This window comes from Miscanthus floridulus, chromosome 17 (assembly GCF_019320115.1).
Source record: "Miscanthus floridulus cultivar M001 chromosome 17, ASM1932011v1, whole genome shotgun sequence".
Classification (NCBI taxonomy): Eukaryota; Viridiplantae; Streptophyta; class Magnoliopsida; order Poales; family Poaceae; genus Miscanthus; species Miscanthus floridulus.
The window spans coordinates 43069299-43091917 of record NC_089596.1 but is presented as its reverse complement, the minus strand read 5'-3'; the positions used below and the strand labels follow the sequence as shown (position 1 = coordinate 43091917).

At 46.9% G+C, this 22619-nt stretch overlaps 1 pseudogene; it reads left to right on the top strand.

The window, feature by feature from the left end:
• Window positions 1-16694, top strand: part of LOC136515583 (protein PEROXIN-4-like) — a 54047-nt pseudogene extending 37353 nt beyond the window's left edge.
• Window positions 16695-22619: the final 5925 nt, after the last annotated feature.

Sequence of the window (22619 nt, the reverse complement as noted above, 5' to 3'; positions counted from 1 at the left end):
GAATGCATAATGTATCACACATAAAACTCCAAATGTAATAGATAAGCTATAAGCTAATAGATAGACTCCCCCTAAAAGTATCGCTCCCCTTAAGATTAACATACTTGATCCCTCTCCCCCTTTGGCGTCAAACACCAAAACCTAAGGGTCGGTCGACGGGGCTGTAGCGGATGAGTCAGGTGCTGAGGTGTGAGGAGCGAGCTGGAACTGTGTGCCATCATCATCTAATCCTGAGCTCTTAGCAGTCTGACCCTCTGTAGCTAGAAGCGATGCTGAATCGGTCTGGGTCGGATCAGGGACAGGTGCGGCCTGAGACTTTGCAGGTATGACTATAGCAGGCAGCTCTGATGATGCAACTGAAGAAGGGAGCATCTCTGTAGTCCTGGTAATAGGTGCAACTGTGGAAGGACCTGGGACATGTAGCTCTAGCGGAGTAGGCTGCCCTGTCAACTCACTGAATGAAGCACCAAGGCTCCTAAAAACTGGGGTGAGCACTGACGAACTCTAAGGCGGAGTAAAGCCAGTATGAAGAGGAGTGAACTGTGGGGCTGGCACTAGCGAAGCAAACCACTGGGACCCTACTCTGTAGGTGAAGGAAACTATGGCACTGGCGGTCCCTAACTCTGAAGCCCACTGGGCTATACAACTGGAGTCATAGAAGTGGTGGCAGGCTAACCAAGTTGGGGTGAAGGCTGTGGTAGTGGAGCCACAATAGCTGTCACTACATGCTACATAAACCCAAGTAGCTGTTGCTGCATGAGAAGCTACTGCTGATGCATGGCCTGCTGCTGCTGGATCGCCTACTGCTATCGCTGGAACTCATCCTGCTGAGTCAGAAACTGTGCAAATGTAGCAGCGGTCTCCTGTGCCTGGCGAGCCTGATTCTACCTCATCCGCTCAAGGATAGCAAGTAGAGCGGGGTCTGTCTGCGGTGCAGGTGGAGCTAAACTGGAGCTTCTGTCCTCATGGTCATGTCATCGAGGAGGCATCTGAGGGATAGGCTGGTAGTCATCATCTGAGCTATCACTGGGGTCGCTCATGACCATCCTCTCCCGCTGAGCATCTAACTGCTCCTCCTCTATAGCTGTTATGCCCCTGATGGTCTCATCCTATTGAGCTGCAGTCTCTAGCACCTTTGGACGACGACACGGCTGGCTAGGAGTCCTTAATGCACTATGGCGGATCATCTGAGTCATGTTGTATGCAGGGAACTCTGTAGTAGCACCACTATACTCTGCCACCATCTCAGGTGGCCTCACAGTAACTACCTAGTGGATCAAGAATGTAATCCAGTGAGCATATGACAACTGCCTGTGACCCCTAAACCCCTCTGCAATAGTATCCTCCATCTCTAATAGAAGGAGATCCCAAATATCAAACACAGTCTGCTGCATCAGAGTTCAGTAGCCATAGCTATATGCGAGTCAAGCCCTCGCGATAGCCCATCCTCGGAAGCAGTGTCCTTCTCATAATAGCATCAAGCACTCTAGCAGTAGGAGTGAGATCACTGGGTGTCCTGCTCGACCCCGCGCCAAAAGGCTCTATGAAGTAATGGTGGACTAGATCTGTAGGGGGCACAAGACCGCCGTGAGGGCGTCTAGGAGGCGCTGTCTGTCCATAGCAAACCTCATGTAGCCGGATGGGCTGCTCCTAAAGTCTGAGTATCTCTCTGACCCTAGAGCTCATTAGCCTGTAATCTCTACCTCTAAAAGCAAAGTGAATGAATCTGTGCAGCGGGTCAATCCAAAGTGTAGCATAGAACTCACGGACTCAAGATGGAACATATAAGCCTGTCCATCCAAGTAAATCTGTCAGCCCTGGCAGGTAAGATAGGAAAGAGTGAATATGCTCTCCAGCTGCTGCTACAATAGACTCAATGTTGCACACCCTCTGAGATCTGAATACTGCCCCACTGTTAAGATATGTATTATAAAAATCTTCCTACAGTGGTGTGTAGAAGCCCTCTAAAGCTCGATCATCCCTCCTCGACAGGAACCACTGCTCAAAGTCCACAAATCTGAGCTGCTACACCTGCTTGGCCGTGACGACCCTCAAATCTAGATGAGTCACTAGAGGTGGACCCTGTGGTCTAGGAGGCGGACGAGAACCCCTCCGCTGTGTCTCTAGCCTCGGTGTGACTAGAGCACATGTACGTCCAGGGTGGCGTAACTGTGGCTGAGGTGCTTGCTCTGTCTCCTTGGCCTGCTCTCCCTCCTGAGTCTAATCTGCTGGCTATGGTTGCTGCTGTGACTCCCCCCTGAGGCTGACTCTCGTCAATAGCCACACGCCATCCTCCAATCATGACAGTCCTAGTTGGACCACCATGACGGCGCTCAACCTGCTCAAGTGCAGCCCTCATAGATGGAGAAAGCTAATCTACAATAACAACACCACTGTGAGTACCTCCTCTCTCTGCGCACTCTGCGGCCTCTCCAACTATGGCTGCTCTCGCTGTATCTGCACCAGGGTACTTGCGCTTCCTCATTGCTAGCTTCTTCGTCGCCTTGCCTTTTGTATCTATAGGCTGGCGAGGCGGGGGCCTCGGATCCTCATCACTAGAACCTACTCTGACATTCTTGACATGAGCCATCTGATGAAGCTAAAAAGAACAACTTCCCTAACAAGAATCAACTGCCAACTATCACTTCCGAGGCTTGGCCTCGATCCATACTCACGAGCTTGGCCCCGAGTTAACTGACAACTGTCAAAGTGACCCCAGAAACACCGACTCGCTGCACGTTAGAATAGATCAGATTTATAAATAATTACAACATATCTAGAGATACGAAACCCTAAGAAGCAAGCAATAGATATGAAATTGAAAATGAGGGCTTGCTACCTGATGAACCGGTGAACCGAAGAACAAGGAACGGATCGGGGAACCACCGGATCGGCACTGTGAAGCCAGGGTTTCGACGAAGTGCTGCGACAGCCGAGAAGATGTAGGGTAGTGGATTTGGGCACGATGTGGAGCAATGTGGCACTGCTACTTGGCTGTGGTGAGGGCGGCGCTAGTGCATGAGCTCAACAGTGTTAGGGCAGGGGCTCGACGGCGCTAGGGCAGAGGCGCGGGCACTACAGTGGCGCTGTGGTTGAGGCGTGGACTGGAGGCGGCGCGCTGGAGTGGCTGTGCGCGGGCACAGCGGCGAGGCAATGCAGTGCGGTGAACGGTGGCGGATCAGGCATGGAAGCACGGTGTGGTGGTGCTAGAGACACGAGCTCATGGTGGGGCAGGCGCGGGAGCAGGGCGTGGCAGGCAGGCGGCACAGGCAGGTGCGCCGCTGGCGGATTTGGTGGCTAGGGCGCAGCGCTGTGGCTCGAGACGGTGAAGTCGGCACGTGGGGCGGTGGATTCGCAGTGGATGAAGATTTGGTCAATCGGCGATGGCGGTTATATGGTGGCCCTCGATGAAATAGAAAAGGAAACAGAGAAGAAGTCCTGAATTCGCACGATTTCCACTCACCGGACGCTTCGGTGGCAACGACCGAACACTGCCACCTAGAGTCTGGTCGATTCCAGAGAGGTCCAAACCCTTGGAATCATGACCGGACGCGTCTAGTGAACCCCAATCGGACGCGGCCAGACTCTGGTCCACACTTCCTCCATCATCTTCGCTCGATCGGACGCTGAACCACCATTTGATCGGACGCTGAACAGTAGAGTCCGGTCACTTTATCGCAGCAGGTTCACCTCCTGTGAACTGACCGAACACTGGACACCAGAGTCCAGTGCAGCGTCCGATCACTCTTTTTCCAGCAAATCTTCAAAGTCCTTCATGCTGCCTGTTCCCAATCAAGTCCCAACTTAAATAAGATCCAAATAAACACCAATTGGGACTGATATGAGTGACCTCTCTCAAACCCTCAAATTTTTCAAAATATTTTGCCTTAGGCTATAATTCTTTTTAAGAAAATAGGCAATAAGAGGACAATTGAAGATAAACAACAAAGCAACATTCATGCATATGCAATGCAATACTTGAAAGTAAATCTAGTTACTTGTCAAGTTTGATCCAAGGTTAAGCTTCTTCACTCGCTTTTCGGCGGTTATCTTAACCATGTTAGACAAGCCCTAAGTGCATTACCATAAAGTAAACATGTTGTATAATACAATGCAATGCAAGGGACAACACAAGCTCATTTTTTAGTGAAGTTACTAAAATCAAGCACATTGAGCTCATTTCGCAATCGACAAAAAGTCGCCTCATCCAGCAGTTTAGTGAAGATATCCACCAATTGATCATTGGTCCTTACACCTTCTAATAAAATATCATTCTTTGCAACATGATCTCTAAGAAAGTGATGGCGGATATCTATGTGCTTGGTGCGAGAGTGTTAAACCGGATTATTTGCAAGTTTTACCGTGCTTTCATTGTCGCACAAAAGAGGTATTTTTTCTAGAACTACACCATAGTCTAGCAAAGTTTGTTTCATGTAAAGAATTTGTGCACAACAAGCACCCGCGGCAATGTATTCCACTTTGGTGGTGAACAAAGCCACACTATTTTGTTTCTTGGAGGACCAAGACATAAGTGATCTACCAAGCAAATGGCACCCTCCGAAAGTGTTTTTTCTATCAACTTTGCAACCAGCATAATCCGAATCGGAGTAGCCAACTAATTCAAATATATCTCCTTTGGGATACCAAAGACCAATGCTTGGTGTGTGCTTAAGATACCTAAGGATTCTTTTAATGGCAATCAAATGAATTTTCTTAGGATTAGCTTGAAATCTAGCACACATACACTAAACATGATGTCGGGCCTAGGTGTAGTTAAATATAACAAGCTACCAATCATAGAGCGGTAGAGAGTTTGATCAACCGTGTTACCTCCCTCATCTAGGTCGAGATGTCCATTAGTTGGCATTGGTGTCTTGATTGGCTTACATTCATCCATCTTGAATCTCTTGAGAAGATCATTTGTATATTTCTCTTGAGAGATGAAAATCCCTTCTCTCATTTGCTTGATTTGAAACCAAGAAAGAATGTAAGCTCTCCAATCATTAACATCTTGAACTCCTTCGACATCAATTCACCAAATTCTTTGCAAGAATCTTCATTTGATGATGCAAAGATGATATCATCAACATACACTTAACAAATGAAGATATGTCCATCAAGCTTCTTGGTGAATAGTGTGGTGTCGATCTTTCCAATGGTAAAGCCCTTCTCAATGAGGAAGCCCCGAAGGTGCTCATACCAAGCTCTTGGGGCTTGCTTAAGCTCATATAATGCCTTGGATAACCTATAAACATGATTAGGATATCTAGGGTCTTCAAACCTGGGAGGTTGATCAACATAGACTAGTTCATTAATAAAGCCATTTAAAAATGCACTTTTTACATTCATTTGATATAGTTTCATTTCATGATGTGATGCATATGCAAGGAGGATACGGATGGCGTCTAGTCTTACAACCGGTGCAAAGGTCTCTCCAAAATCCAAACCTTCAACTTAAGAGAACCCCTTTACAACTAGTCTTGCTTTGTTCCTCACAACAACACCTTGATCATCTTGCTTGTTGCGAAACACCCACTTTGTTCCAATGACTCTTGCACCTTTTGGTCGCTCTTCAAGAGTCCAAACTTCATTGCGGGTGAAGTTGTTCAACTCTTTATGCATGGCATTGATCCAATCCGGATCTTGAAGAGCTTCTTCTACCTTAGTAGGCTGAAAGCAAGAGACAAAAGAGTGATATTCAATAAATAAAGGGCGTACCTAGTGCAGAGAGCTCCCGCTCTGTGTGGGGTCTGGGGAAGGGTGTTAGTGGCAATTCTTACCCTCACCTGTGCAATGCGAGAAGACCGCGACTCGAACCTGGGACCTTTCGGTCACAGGCGGTAAGACTCTACCGCTTGCATTAGGCCCGCCCTTCAGTGATATTCAATAAATGAAGCAAGTTTTTGTGAGCGAGTCATTACTCCCTTTGATGGACTCCCTATGATGAGATCTTGTGGATGAGCTTGTAGTAGAGGTGAATTTCTTCTATCAACCACTTGAGGGGGAGGATGTGGAGCATCAACATCTTATGCTTGTGTCACCATTTTCTCATGGGAGACATGAGTATCTTTATTTTCTACTCTCCCATCTTTTTCACCATCTCGTGGCACACTTGATGAAGGAGGATTGATCACTTGCACATCATCTTCATCATCATTAGGCTTGATGTCTTCAACCGGAATGTTCTTCATAGCCTCCCTCAATGGTTCATCACCTACATCATCAAGATTCTCATGTGCTCCTTGGGAGCCGTTAGATTAATCAAATTCCACATCATATGTTTCTCCAACCAAGCCGGTGGCATGATTAAATACTCGATATGCTTTGGACTTTAATGAGTAACCAACAAGAAAACCAATATCACAACATCTTTGAAACTTCCCTAGGTGTTGCCGCTTCTTTTAAATGTAGCATTTGCAACGAAACACCCTAAAGAAGGAGATGTCTGACTTCTTCCCATTGAGCAACTCATAAGGTGTCTTGTCAATAAACTTTTGAAGGAATAGACGGTTAGATGCATAGCATGCGGTGTTGATAGCTTCCGCCCATAGAGCTTCAGGAGTGTTGTACTCATCAAGCATTGTTCTTACAAGAGTGATCAATGTCCAGTTCTTTCTCTCAACTACACCATTTTGTTAAGGAGTATATGTTGCGGAGACCTCATGCTTGATCCCAACTTCATCACAATAGGCTTGTATGTTTGTATTGTCAAATTCTTTGTCGTTGTCACTTCTAATCTTCTTGAGCTTTACTTCAAACTCATTTTGTGCTATCTTGGCAAACTTCTTGAAGCAAGATGCAACTTTAGATTTGTCATGAAGGAAGAATATCCATTTATATCTTGAATAGTCATCAACAATCACAAGACAATAAAGATTTCCTTCCAAATTCTTGTATGTTGTTGGTCCAAATAAATCCATGTGAAGGAGTTATAGCTCTCTTGTGGTTGACATGAAGGCTTTTGTTGGATGAGTATTTGCAACTTGCTTGCCGGCTTGAGATTCAATACAAAGCTTGTCCTTCTCAAACTTCACATCCTTCAACCCTCTCACCAAATCATTCTTCATTAGCTTCTTGAGTGAGCTCATCCCAACATGAGGAAGTCTTCTATGCCATAGCCACCTAAGTGTTGTTTTGGTGAATAGGCAAGTCTTCAAATTAGTATCTTCGGAGGTGAAGTCCACTAGATATAGGTTGTTTTATCTAAATCCTTTGAATATCACTTGATCATCATCATTCTTGGATACAACAACTTCCTTCTCGGTAAACAAGCATTGGAAGCCAAGATCATATAATTATCCAACGGATAGCAAGTTGAAGCTCAATGAAGCAACATATAACACATTTGAGATAGAATGATCATTTGATATTGCCACTTTTCCCAATCCTTTAACCTTACCCTTTGAATTATCTCCAAATGTGATTCTTTCTAGTCCATCTACTTCTTCATATAGTGAGGTGAACATACGAGGATCACCGGTCATATGTTGTATGCAATCACTATCAATAACCCAATGACTTCCACCGGTCTTGTAGTTAACCTACACACAAGAGATCAAGCTTTAGGAACCCAAACTTGTTGATGACCCTTCACCTTCTCAACAAGTGACTTTGCTACCCAAATTTTCTTAGGCCTATTCTTGTTGGGAGGTCCTAAGAACATGACTTTCATCTTCCCACTAGAATCCTTTCTAAGCATGTAATGAGCATTGAAAGCAAAAGGTCTAGTATGCTTGGGCAAGGGTTGTGGTGGTGGAGTTTGGCACTCATTGGCAAAGTGGCATTCTTGTCCATACTCAAAACATCTCTTTGGCTTTGGCTTTGACTTTTGTTGTTGTTGAGCTTGAGCCTTCTTCTCTTGGTTTGCCAAGTACCCAATGCCACTTCTATCCATCTTCATGATGGTGTTCATTAGTAGCTCACTTTGAAGATGCTTGCCTCTTGTGAACTTGCTCAATGCAATCTTGAGATGCTCTTTCTCCAACTTGAGGTTCTTGTTCTCTTCCTTGAGTGCATCATTGTTTTTATCTTCCTTGAGTTTCTTGTTTTGTTCTTTGAGCTTCTCATTCTCAAGAATCAAGTCACCATCATGATCAAGAGTTTCTAGCACAATTGTGTTTTGGCTTATGATCTCTTCAAGATCTTTCTTGAGTTTTTCATTGTCATTCTTGAGCTTGACATACTCATCATAACTATCGGTCTCAACCACTTGCTTGCCCTTGCTACTAGAACTTTGCTTAATGCTCTTAATGATCAAATCATCACATGATGTAGCTATATCAATCTTAACAACATTGTTAGTAGCATCATGTGGCTCATTGGATAAATATTCTTTAGCAATGACAAGATTATCATGATTAATCTTAAGAGTAGTATATTCTTCTTTTAGCATGTTGTCGCTAGTGATGAGCTCATTGTGTATCCTCTCAAGTTTATCATGTTTTTCTTTAAGCTCTTTCTTGGAAGATTTGAGCTCCTTGAGTTTGGATGATATAGCATCATTTGCTTCTCTAAGCTCAACACTAGCCTTTTCAGCTACATCACATTTAGCTAAAAGAGAATCATTCTTAGCTTCTAGTTTTTTATTCTTAGATCTACTCTTTCTAATGATCTTATTGTATTGATTTAGCAATTTAATAAGATCATCATAAGAAGGTGATTCATATTCATCATCATCACTATCGCTATCACCATTGCTAGCATGTTCATCACCACTACTATCATCATTTGATACCTTGCGATCACCGTTGGCCATAAGGCATAGGTGTGTAGAGGATGATGGCGGTGGTGGTGGTGAAGATGATGAAGTGTCAATAACAATGGCGGTCACCTTCTCATTGTCACTATCATCATCGGATAAGCCACTAGATGAATCAATGTCCGTGAGCCAATCACCGATGATGTATGCCTTTCTACTTTTATTCTTCTTATGGAAGTCCTTGCCATCTCTTTTCTTGTATGGCTTATTTTTCTTCTTCTCATCTTTTTCTTCATTGCTTGAGTCATCTTTCTTGCCCTTGTACTTGTTCTTGAACTTGTCTTTCTTGGGCTTGGTGCATTGGTGTGCTAGATGACCAAGTTCTCCACAATTGTAGCAATCCATATTAGAGATTGGCTTTCTTCTAGAGCTAGTGAAGAACTTCTTCTTCTTGCCATCAAATTTGATGCCACTCTTATTGAGCTTCTTTAGGATCTTGGTGGTTCTTCTCACCATGAGAGCAAGACTTGCATCATCAATTTCATTATCACTTGAGCTCTCATACTCAAGCCTTGCATTGCCCTTCTCTTGGCTAGCTTTGAATGCTAAGTTTTTTTCTTTCTTCTTAGTAGAGGATGAGCTATCTTGTGGTGTGATGTGCATGTACATCTCATGAGCATTGACCTTTCCCAAGATTTGTGTTGGTGTAGCGGTGGAAAGATCACCTTGATGAAGCACGGTCACAATATGCCCATATTTATTAATGGGGAGGACACTCAAGATTTTTCTTACAACATCGGATGGTTGCATTTGAGTGAGTCCAAGCATATTGATTTCCTCTACAAGAACATTCAAACGTGAGTACATCCCATTAGCACATTCTTTAGGAAGCATCTGAAAAGAGTTAAACTTTTTCATGACAAGATGATAGCGTTCCTCACGTTCACTCTTTGTTCCCTCATGGAGCGCACAAACGTCCGACCATAGTGCATGAGCGTTCTTGTGGTTCCTCACCCAGTTAAACACATCTTTGCAAAGGCCTCTAAAGATGGTGTTTCAAGCCTTTGCATTCCATTTCTCATAATTTACCTCATCGCCTTGTAGGTGCGTAGCATCCTAAGGTTTTGGGAAGCCTTGTGAGGCGGCTCTAAGTATTCCAACACATAGAGCTTCTAAATACGCCTCCATGCGGATTTTTCAATATAGAAAATCATCCCCCTCAAAGATAGGAGGAGGTTCATCCCCGTGAGACATCTTTCTCTAGACGGTTAAGTCTAATTCATGAGCACGAGGCTCTGAAACCAATTGAAAGAATCAAGATGCCTAAGAGGGGGGGGGGGGGGTGAATTGGGCTAATTCTAAATTTCTTTGCAATAATTAAGTCATACGGTTAGCCCAATTAACCCCTTGTGCTTAGAAAGTGTTTCTATTGATCTACCGCACAAAAGTTTAGCAACCTATGTTCCAATCCTACTCTAGCATGACAATTCTATGAATGTAAATGACAAGAATTGAATTGCTCAAAGTATATGCTCAAAGTAAAGAGAGAAGGAGGAACATGGCGATATTTTGCCGAGGTATCAAAGAGTCGCCACTCCCCACTAGTCCTCGTTGGAGCACCCACGCAAGGGTGTAGCTCCCCCTTGATCCGCGCAAGGATCAAGTGCTCTCTACAGGTTGATTCTTCGACACTCCATCGCGGTGAATCACCCACAACCGCTCACAACTTGAGTTGGGTCATCTACAAGCTCCGCTGGATGATTACCAAGCTCCCAATCACCACCAAGCCGTCTAGGTGATGGCGATCATCAAGAGTAACAAGCACGAACTCTCACTTGACCACGACAAGACTAATGAGAAGGGTGGATGCACACTTTGCTACTCTTGCTTTCACTAATGAGGGATCTCTTTGGGATTCTCAAATCTCAATCACCACACTTAGACCTTGCTCCTCTTGCACTCTCAAAGGTGTTTCTCAGCTGTTGGAATGAGCAAAAGTACCCGCTCACACGAATGGAGGAAGTATTTATAATCTTGGTTGAAAAATGAACCGTTATGTGCCTCTGTGGGGTGACCGGAGGCTCCGGTCATGTTGATCGAACGCTCCGGTCAGTTCTTCCTGAACTCTAGTGTTTAAGTTGTGACCGGACGCTAGACAGCGTCTGGTCAGCACTGACCGGACGCGTTCGCTCATGATTTTCCCTCTCTGAAACCTTACTAGAGTCGACTGGACGCTGACACCCAGCATCCGGTCACTCACCTCTCAGCGTCTAGTCACGTCTAGACGATTTCACCTTGATCAAATGAACTGACCGAACTCTGCGCCAGCATCCGGTCACTTCGGAACCTGCGTCCGGTCAGCATTTGACCCTTCATTCACTTCCAACTCTCGATCATACGTGAATGAAGTTTGCTCCAATGGATCTAAGGGCTTTTTAGGAGCTACCTAGTGCTAGATTTAGCAAGTGTGCACCACATCTAACCCACTAGACTCACCTAGGTCAAGCTATCCGTCCATACCCCCTTAATAGTACGGCCAAAGGAAAAACAAAGTCCTAAACTACTCTAAGTGTCTTCTCAACACCAAACGACACTTAGAACTAGTCCATCCTTAACCTTGTCATCCATCCTTTGAAAACCAAAACGATTTCCATCGTAGGGACATGACCACCATGATAGCCCAATCGATCTCCATTATCGTGACCTAACTTAATTGCCTCTACAAAACACAAGTTAGTCACAGTAATCACCTATTGTCATTAATCACCGAAACCCAACTAGGGGCCTAGATGCTTTCACTTGTCAGCTTGGCAAACATGTGCGTCTTCCTTTTTTAGATTCTAGTTCATTTAGCCCCATGCCTTTTGAACTTGTTCACTGTGATGTATGGACATCCCCGGTTGCCGGTCTATCCGGGTATCAATATTATCTTGTTATACTTGATGATTTCACTCATTTCTGTTGGACTTTTCCCCTCACTCACAAATCTGAAGTCCCCACACATATTACAAATTTTTGCAATTATGTCCACACTCAATTCAGCCTTGCCATCAAAGCTGTCCAAGCCGACAACGGCACTGAGTTCGTAAACAATACCCTCCATACTCTCTTTGCTTCCCGTGGTATTCATTTATGCCTCTCGTGTCCATATACCTCCCCACAAATGGCAAGGCTGAATGCCTTCTTCGCACATTGAACAACATCAGCCGCACGATGCTTCTCCATGCACACATGCCTGCTCAGTACAGGGCTGAGGCGCTCGCCATAGCCACATATCTTCTGAACAGGCGTCCATGCTCTGTTGTTCGCCACACCATTCCATATACCCTCCTCCACAACAAACCTTTCGAGTACTCCCGCTTACATGTCTTTGGGTGTCTATGTTATCCGAACTTGACCGCCATGGCTCGCTACAAACTCTCCCCTCGCTCCACAGCTTGTGTTTTTCTCGGCTATCCCTCTTCCCACAAGGGGTACCGCTGCCTCGACATGGCCACTCAGCGCGTCATCATCTCTCGCCATGTGGTCTTCGATGAGACTTGTTTTCCCTTCGGGCTTTATCCCTCTAGGCCCTCACCAAGTGACCTAGATTTTTTGCTCACAGGTACTACAGTGTCGGTGCATCCTGCATCCTTGCCCACTGCTGTTGGGCAGCCACACCAAGGATTCATTGAGGAGCTGACCGATGACCCCACGATCTTATTTCATAGCCCCGTACTGCCTGCTGCTCCACCAATAGCCGATCCACCACCTACTGCTCCTCCAGCGGCTGCCCCGGCTCCAGCTGTTGCTCACGCTGCTCCACCAGCTCAGGACATCCGACTTGTCTACAGCCGGCGTCCCTAGGCGCATGATGGGTCCTCTATAGCACCAGGACCGGCTCCTGCCCTTGTACAGCAGGCTCCTGCTCCTGTCCAGTAGCCACAGGTGCCCGCAACTCCACCAGCACCTCCTGTACAGCAGGAACGACGCATCACGCGGACCTAGTCCGGGGCCATACTGGTTATGCGGTATGTGGGTCACTCTACGACAACCACTTCGTCTTCGCTTCCCACCAACTACCATAGCAGTTTGGCTGATCCAAACTAGCATGTGGCCATGGCTGAGGAGTACAAGGCGCTCATCGACAACGGGACATGGCGCCTCGTGCCCTGGCCACCCGGCGCCAACGTTGTCAGGTAAGTGGATATTCAAGCACAAGTACCACTCCGATGGTACCCTTGCCCACCACAAGGCTCGCTGGGTGGTTCATGGCTTCTCCTAGAGCCACGACATCGACTACGACGAGCCATTCAGCCCGGTGGTCAAACCAGGAACCATCCGGGCTGTTCCCAGCATTGCTGCCTCATGCGCCTGGCCTATCCATCAGCTAGACGTCAAGAACACTTTTCTCCATGGACATCTGGAGCAGACCGTCTACTGCCAGCAGCCCCTAGGCTTCGTCGACCCTGTTTTTCCTGACCATGTGTGTCTGTTGCAACGCTCCCTCTATGGCCTGAAGCAGGCTTCCTGAGCCTGGTACTAGCGTTTTGCGACATACATTCGCCAGCTTGGCTTCGTCGCCTCGACTTCCGACACCTCCCTCTTTGTCTACAAAGACGGGACCAGTATCGCCTACTTGCTCCTCTATATCGACGACATCGTCCTTACTGCATCCTCGACGGCATTTCTTCAGCAGGTCACTGGGCGCCTCCACTCTGAGTTTGCCATGACTGACTTGGGCGCACTCCATCACTTCCTCGGGATCTCCGTCACTCGCTCCGCCGACGGCTTGTTCTTATCCCAGCGACAGTACGCCGTTGAGCTTCTTCAACGTGCCGGCATGGCTGAGTGTCACTCTACGTTGACACCTGTCGACACTCAGGCCAAGCTATCCGCAACCGCCGGTGCTCCTGTTGCTGATCCGTCCGCGTACCGGAGCCTTGCTGGTGCACTCTAGTACCTCACGCTGACTCGTCCTGACTTGGCATACGCCGTCCAACAGGTGTGCCTCTTCATGCATGATCCTCGCGAGCTGCACCTCTCGATGATCAAGCGGATCCTACGCTATCTGAAGGGCAGTCTCTCCTCCGGCCTCCACATCGGTGTCGGCCCTGTTCAGTCACTGGTCGCCTACTCCAATGCCATCTGGGCTGCTGCCTAGATTCTCGGCGCTCCACCTCCAGCTATTGTGTCTACCTCGGCGACAATCTGATTTCTTGGTCCTCTAAGCGTCAGACCACGGTCTCCCGCTCCAGTGCAGAAGCAGAGTACCGTGTTGTTGCTCATATGGTGGCCGAGTGTCGCTGGCTGTGCCAGCTCCTGCAGGAGCTCCACGTCTCCATTGCTTCGGCGACGGTTGTCTACTACGACAATGTCAGCACTGTCTACATGACAACCAACCCCGTTTATCATCGTCGTACGAAGCACATTGAGATTGACATTCACTTCGTCCGTGAGAAGGTCGCCTTGGGACAAGTTTGGGTTCTTCATGTGCCGTCCTCTCACCAGTTCGCAGACATCATGACCAAAGGCCTTCCTGTACATCTGTTTACTCAATTCAGGTCCAATCTATGGGTCCGGGATCCTCCCGCTTAGACTGCGGGTGGGTATTAGGCAGGTCTATATGTGATTAGCTATAATTAGCACCTGTTATGTATACTTAATTGTATTCCTTGTATACCTGGTCATATTGGCTATATATATAAAGGTCATCCCCATATTTGGTGTAAGGTGTGTCTCTACACTGCCCCTACCTCTTGAGAACGCAGAAGAGGGTGGCTGGGGTGTCGATGTGGGTGAGGCCGATGTTGGGCTGGAAGATGGTGTCATGTCAGGGCCAGGAAGGTACCGTGCTTGTGCCAGCACTTGCTGTCCCCTGCAGCGCACAACACGGTTGTGAGGTCGGGCAGTGCCGGGTCCACCTAGGCCTCCTCCCCTTGCAGGAATGGGCATGTGGCCAGGGCATCATCCAGAGACCATGACAGCGTGGTGGCACGAAGCAAAATCGATGAGGTCTTTCCGTCCTTGGTTTCATACGATGCAATGGCGGCTGTGTTGGATGATCAGCAGATGTATCAGCGACGCCGGCGGCTGCCGCAGGCAAAGCCCGCGTCAGATGCCACAGCGATGTGCTTGAGCCACAACGTCCTCTGAATCGCTGCAATCTCAACCCGCAGCTCTGCCCGGCCGCCTGTAGCAATTGGAATCACCTAGAGGCGTCCAGCAGCATGACAAAACCTTAGAGTACTTTGATAATTGGATATTTTGTTGGATTTTACAGTTATTGGATTGGATTTTCTTCCTTTTAAATTCTACACGGATTCGGATCTCATATTTGGATATTCCATGGACTCCTTTCATTTGGATGTGGATTGAATCAGCAAACATGCTATCATAGCAGCCAGCATACATAACACTTAACCAAACACATCTCCTCGCCCTTGGGTCCAGTAATAGTTAGTTTGATGGTCGAGGTTGTCTGCTGTTTGTAGTCATTGGCGAGCTACTTAATGTGTGGGTGTTCTGTATATGTGTTGTTGTTTGTGTGGTGTGTATGGGTTCTAAAACCCTTTTCTTCCTAATATATTGATACCAGCTCTCTTGCATATTCAAGAAAAAAAAACAATTAACCAAACAAGTTCAGTACAGTACAGGCAACACAATTTTAGTTGCTGAATGCATATCAACAATTCAACACAAGCAGCCAGCCAATTAAATAAGCAAATCATCATTCAATTGAAATGCCCCTCCATCTCTAGTTGCTGCTATAGTTGCAGGTGCACTAGAATCTTCATCCTCATCCGTTCCTACTTTTGATTCAGATTGCTGCCCTTGTGCTTCATCTCTCTCATAATTATCACTGTTTTCTTCTTCAGCTGTATCTTGTGCAGCAGCTATCTTCCTTGGACACTTTCTTTTCCTAGCATATGTTTGTCTGAGAGAGATAGCAGCTCGAGCAGCAGCAGCTCTCAAGTTAATGACCCCGTAGACTGTTGAGTTGCACCAATAACTTTGTCAACATGAGTCAAGTGATATCTGCTCCATTGCCTTCATGAACTGGTTCACAATTTTCATCTACACATTCATTTCCTCACTGAAATTCTTGAGGGGGTTGCATTTTTTTCCTTTGAAGCCAAGCTCTCTAATTTTTGCATTAAACAAAACCAGTTTCATCTAATAGTGTTTACCTAAAGAACCACTGTTAATATGACTTGTCCTTATTGAAACATAGCCTTGATGTTTCTGGCCCATCTTGACTTAAGAATGTATCACTACTACACAAACGAATATGCGCAGCGCTGCACTTTTGCACTCCGTGGCGGGCACCTATTTTTGCCCGCTGCGGTAAATCCCACGATTTACCGCGGCGGGCATTTTTTATTTACCGCAGCGGGCACTTTTGCCCGCCACGGTAAATCGATTTACCGTGGCGGGCATCTTAATATGTCCGCCACGGTAAATACCCTATTTACCGTGGCGGACATCGTAAGGTGTCCGCCACGGTAAATCGATTTACCGTGGCGGACATATTAAGATGTCCGCCACGGTAAATACCCTATTTACCGTGGCGGACATCGTAAGGTGTCCGCCATGGTAAATCAATTTACCATGGCGGACAACGTTAAAAGCCCGCCACGGAAAAGGATGGCCCGATATTCGTCTACACGTATATATAGGTATACTTAGGCGCAGTCGGCCTCTCTTCCTCCCCACACTCTTCCTCCCCACCGTGGCGAACAATATGATAAATATCTCATTTCCAAATGGATTGATTCATGGAGTAATCCAAGCGACCTGGGCAACTTACTCTGGATGGTAGATAGGTGTATCTAGTTTGATCTAATTTTCTTATGTAAGTTTGAATCTGAATCTTCAAAAAATCTTGTGCTGTGCTCTTATACATTCATTTTATGTCACTGTTGTAGGCAATCTTCTACGATCCGGTGACATCAGAGGCTTTCAATCGATGGCAAAAATGTATACAAAACTTGCTGCAATGCCAAAGAAAAACTAAGTTTGCAGGATGTAATGGAACATCGATGGCAAAAATGTATACAAAACTTGCTGCAATGCCAAAGAAAAGCTAAGTTTGCAGGATGTAATGGAACACGTGTATAAGGCATGGTGCTAGAGAAAGTTGTGACGTAACCATATCTATACTTGTATATCTTTTTATCACTAACTCGTTAAATTTGATGCTAGAGAATGGCACCACTAATATTGTTTGTTCTTTTCAAGTATGTTGTGTTATTTCCCTGTAATTTCCTGCTTGCAACCTAGGTTTGCAAACTAGTCAATGGAGAAATATCAATGTATAACAATGAAAGGATCAAGATGCCCAAGAGGGGGTGAATTGGGGTAATTCTAAAATTCTTTGCAATAATCAAACCCTACACTTAGCCTACTTCACCCCTTGTGCTTAGAATGTGTTCCTATTGTTTTACTGCACAAAAATTTTACACCTAGGTTCCAATCCTACTCTAGCATGACAATTCTAAGAATGTAAAGATAAGAATTGAATTGCTCAAATATAAATGCTTAAAGTAAAGAGAGGAGAAGGAACGCGGCGATGTTTTGCGGAGGTATCCGAGAGTCGTCACTCCCTACTAGTCCTCGTTGGAGCACCCGCGTAAGGGTGTACCTCCCCCTTGATCCGCGCAAGGATCAAGTGCTCTCTACGAGCTGATTCTTTGACACTCCGTCACGGTGAATCGCCCACAACCGCTTATAACTTGAGTTGGGTCATCCACAAGCTCCGTCGGATGATCACCAAACTTTCGATCACCACCAAGCCGTCTAGGGGATGATGATCACCAAGAGTAACAAGCACGAACTCTCACTTGACCACAACAAGCCTAATGAGAAGGGTGGATGCACACTTGCTACTCCCCTTGTACTAATGAGGCCTTAATCTTGGATTCTCAAATCTCAATCATCTTATTAGGCTCTTGCTCTCCTTAGCACTTTTAAGGGTGTTTCTCAGCTGAACAAATGGGCAAGAGACCTTCCTTGGATGAATAGAGGAAGTATTTATACCCCTCATTCAAAACGAACCGTTAGGAGGTTGAGTCAGCACTCTGTGGGGTGACCGGACGCTCCGGTCAGTTATCCCCGCCACAGAGCCGTTAAGCTATGACCGGACTCTGACCTGCATCCTGTCAGTAACTGGATCCTAACCAGCGTTCAGTCAACACTAACTGGACGCGTCCGATCAGGAAACTCTCTCTCTGGAACCTCTCTGGAGTTGACCGGACGCAGGAATCCAACGTCTGATCACTTTTCACTCAGCATCTGGTCGCAACCAGATGGCTCTAGTTGATCAAATGAACTGAGCGGACTCACCTTTCAGTGTCCAGTCACAACCAGACCAACGTCCGATCAGTCATTTGACCCTCCATTCACTTCCAACTCGAAATCATATGTGAATGAAGTTTGCTCCAATTGATCTTAGGGCTACTCCTGAGCTATCTAGTGCTAAATTTGACAAGTGTGCACCACACCTAACCCACTACACTCACCTAGGTCAAGCTACTAGTCCATACCTCCCTTAATAGTACGGCCAAAGGAAAACAAAGTCTTAACTACTATAAGTGTCTCTTCAACACCAAATGACACTTAGAACTAGTCCATCTTTAACCTTGTCGTCCATCCTTTGAAAACCGAAACGATATCCATCGTAGGGGCATGACAACCATGATTGCCCAATCAATTGCCATTACCATGACCTAACTTAATTGCCTCTACAAAATACACGTTAGTCATAGTAATCTAATATTGTCTTTAATCACCGAAACCCAACTAGGGGCCTAGATGCTTTTAATCTTCCCCTTTTCAGTGATTGATGACAATACAACCTCGAGTATGTGTAAGAGATGAGGTTTTCAACATGCTTGGTTCATATAAGCTTTTGACAATAAGAGCAAAGGAGTTAGGCATGCTTATATAACCCAAGCCAACATGGTGTACTCAATAGATATGAAATAAGCATGAGTACAAGAAATAAAGCTCATTTGAATTGGAGTAAAACGTGGAAGCAAAGCAAATGAGCATAATGAAGTGACATGACATATATATAGATCAAAGTAGAGAGCACACATGTCACATATCACATAAGTATCACAATCACACGTATGTAGTTTAATGCATGAAAGTAAACGTGAATGCATAACAATGTATCACACATAAAAAGCGAAAAGTAATAAATCATAAGCTCCCCCTAGATATATCGCTCCTAGATCTAATATACTCAATCCCTGCCCCCCTTTGGCGTCAAGCACCAAAACCTAAGGGTCTGTCGGCAGGGCAGCAGCAGATGAGTCGAGTGCTGAGGTACTGTGAGCGATCTGAAACTGTGTAGCATCATGCCCTGATCCAGAGCTCTGAGCTGTCTAACCCTCTATCGCTGGAAGTGAAGCTGAAGTGGTCTGGGTCTGCTCTAGGACTGGTGCGGCCTGTGACTCTGTAGGTATCACTGAAGCAGGTGGCTCTGATGATGCAACAGAAGAAGGGAGCATCTCTATAGTCCCAGTAACTGGAGCAACGGTGGTAGGTATAGGGACTCGCAACTCTAGCGGTGTAGGCTGCCCTATAAGCTCGCTGAAAGTGGCACCAAGGCTGCTGGAAACTGGGGTGTCAGTCACAAGCACCGAGGAACTCTGAGCCGGTGTGAAGCCCGTAACAATAGGTGTGAATTGAGGACCCTGGGCTATCACTAGCGAAGCAAACCACTGGGACACCTGCTCTGTAGGTGAAGCAAACTGAGTAGCTAGCTATCCCTAACTCTGAAGCCCACTGGGCTGTATAGCTAGAGTCACTGAAGTGGTGGCAGACTGGCCGAGTTGAGGTGTCAACGGTGGTGGAGCAACCCCAATAACAGTGACAACATGCTACATAAATCCAAGTAACTACTGCTGCATCAGGAGTTGCTGCTGCTGCTGCTGTATGGCCAACTATTGTCTCTAGAACTCGTCCTGTCTATCCTGAACCTATGCTACTGCAGCGGCGATCTCCTAGGCCTGGCATGCCTGATGCTGCCTCATCCGCTCAAGAATAGCTAGAAGAGCGAGGTCTGTCTGCGGTGGCTGTGGAGCAAAGCTGGAGCCACTGGCCTCTCTGTCATATGGTCGAGGAGGCATCTGAGGAATAGCCTAATAATCATCATCTGAACTATCACTAGGGTCTCTCTCAACCACACCCTCTAGCTGAGCATCTAGCTACTGCTCCTCTATCGCTGCAATGCCCCTAATAATCTCATCCTGCTGGGCTACAGTCTCTGACACTTCTAGGCGATGGTGCGGCTGGCTAGGTGTCCTCGCACTGCTATGACGGAGCATCTGGGTCATGTTGTATGGAGGAAACTTAGTAGTAGCACCAATACTCTGCCATCGTCTCTGGAGACTTCACTGTAACTGCCTTATGAATCAAGAATGTGATCCAGTGAGCATAGGGCAACTGACGATGGCCTCTGAACCCCTCTACAAGAGTGTCCTCCATCTCTAAAAGAATAACATCCCAATTATCAAATATTGTCTACTGCACAAGAGAGTTCACCAACCATAACTGAATGTGAGTCAATCCCTCGCGATAACCCATCCTCGGGAGCAGGGTCCTCCTCATGATAGCATCAAGAAGTTGAGCTATAGGAGTAAGATCCCATGGTGTCCTACTTGACCCCTCGCCAAATGGCTCTGTGAAGCATGGTCGGACCAGATCTGTGGGAGGCACAAGACCATCGTGAGGGCGTCTGGGAGGCTCTGTCTGACCATAGCAAACCTCGTGAAGGCGGATGGGTGACTCTAGAATCCTGAGAATCTCTCTGATCGTTGAGCTCTACAGCTTGTAGTCATGGCCTCTGAATGTAAAGTGTATGAACATGTGCCCCAGGTCAATCCAAAGTGAAGAGTAGAACTCATGGACCCATGATAGAACATATCAGCTAGTCCATCCAAGTAGGTCTATCAACCCTGATAGATAAGAGAGGTGTGGGCAGATCTGCTCACCTGCTGCTGCTACAAGTGCCTCAATAGAGCAAACCCTGTGTGATATGAAAGCAACTCCACTGTTAAGATATGCCTGATAGAAATCCTCCTACAGTGGTGTGTAGAAGTGCTCTAAAGCATGCTCATCTCGCCTCAGTGGAAACCAGTCCTCAAACTGCACAAAGCAGAGCTGCTGCACCTGCTTGGCTGTGGCTGCCCTCAAGTCAAGGTGAGTCACTGGAGGCGGACCTTGTGGTCTAGGAGGCAGACGAGAACCCCTCCTCTGTGTCTCAGGCCTCGGCATCACCGGAGCGTGAGTATGACCAGAGCGTCGTAACTATGGCTGAGGTGCCTGCTCTATCTCCTCGGTCTGCTCTGCTTGCTCAGTCTGCTCAGCTTGATGAGTATCCTCTGACTGCACTGGTGGTTGTGTCTACTGCTGTGGCTCCCCCTAAGGCTAACTCTCCTCTAAGGTGACACGTCGTCCTCCAAACATGATAGTCACAGCTAGACTACCATGAAGACTCTCAACCCTCTCAACGGCGGCCCTCTGAGTTGGTGAGAGCTGATCTGCAATACGGACACCACTCCAAGCTCCACCTCTCTCTGCTCGCTTAGCTGCTGCTGCTCTCTCAGCCTCTACATCGACGAGCTTCCGCTTCTTCGTCGTAGTCTTCTTGGCCTTGCCTTTCTCCTAAGCAGTCAAGCGAGGCAGAGGCCTTGGATCCTTATCACCTGGACCACCTCTGACATTCTTGACACATGCCATTGCTAGAGCTATAGAGAATTACTACCACTAATAAGAACCGACTGCCAACTAACACTTCTGAGGCTTGGCCTCGATCTGTACTTGTGGGCTTGGCCCCGAGTTATCTGACAACTGCTAAAGCAACCTCAAAAACAACGACTCGTTGCACAATAGAATAGATTGGATATATGAATAATTATAATATACATCTAGAGATACGAAACCCTAAGAAGCAAGCAATAGATACAAAATTAGAGGCGATGGCTTGCTACATGATGAATCGGCGAACCGAAGAGCAAAGGAACGGATCACGGGGCACCACTGGAAAATGCCTAGGGTTAGGGTTCTGACGACGTGCGGACGCGAGCGCAACGACGCGATGGTGGAGACAATGAATGGCGGCGCAAGCTAGGGCACGGGCATGGCGGCGCTATTGCGGGAAGGGAGCACGACTGCGGGCGTGGAAGCTGGTGGCTCAACGGCGGAGGCGCGGGCAGGCGGTGCAGCAGGTGGCATGGGCAGGCGGCGATGCGGTGGTGGCGTGGGCTCGGTTGTGTGCTGGTGTGGGCGCGGCGGCGCTAGGGCATGTGTGCGCGACGCTGCTGCGTGGAGGCGGCGGCAAGGGCATGGACGATGTCAGCGCGATTGGTACTGGTTATATGATGGGGCCCCCATGACAGATGAGAAAAGGAATGGAATAGAGTCCTAGATCCAAACGTTTTCCACTGACCGGACGCTCCGGTGGCAATGACTGAACGCTGCCACCCAGAGTCCGGTCGACTACAGAGAGGTCCATATCCCCTCAAGTCACGACCGGACGCATCCGATTACCCTTGACCGGATGCAGCCAGAGTCCGGTCGATCCTGTATTCATCTTCTTCGCTTGACCGGACGCAGGGACACCATCTGACCGGATGCAGGAAGAACACTGTTTCAGCGTCCGGTCACTCCTTTGCGCTTCTGTTCATCTTCTGTGAACTGATCGGACGCTGGAAACCAGAGTCCGGTGCAGCGTTCGGTCACCCTTTTTCAGCAAATCTTCAAAATTCCTTCGTGCTGCCTGTTCCCAATCAAGTCCCAACTTTAATAAAACCCAAATAAACACCAATTAGGACTGATGTGAGTGACCTCTCTCAAACCCTCAATTTTTTCAAAATATTTTGCCTTAGGCTATACTTCTTTTTAAGAAAATAGGCAACAAAAGGGTAATCAA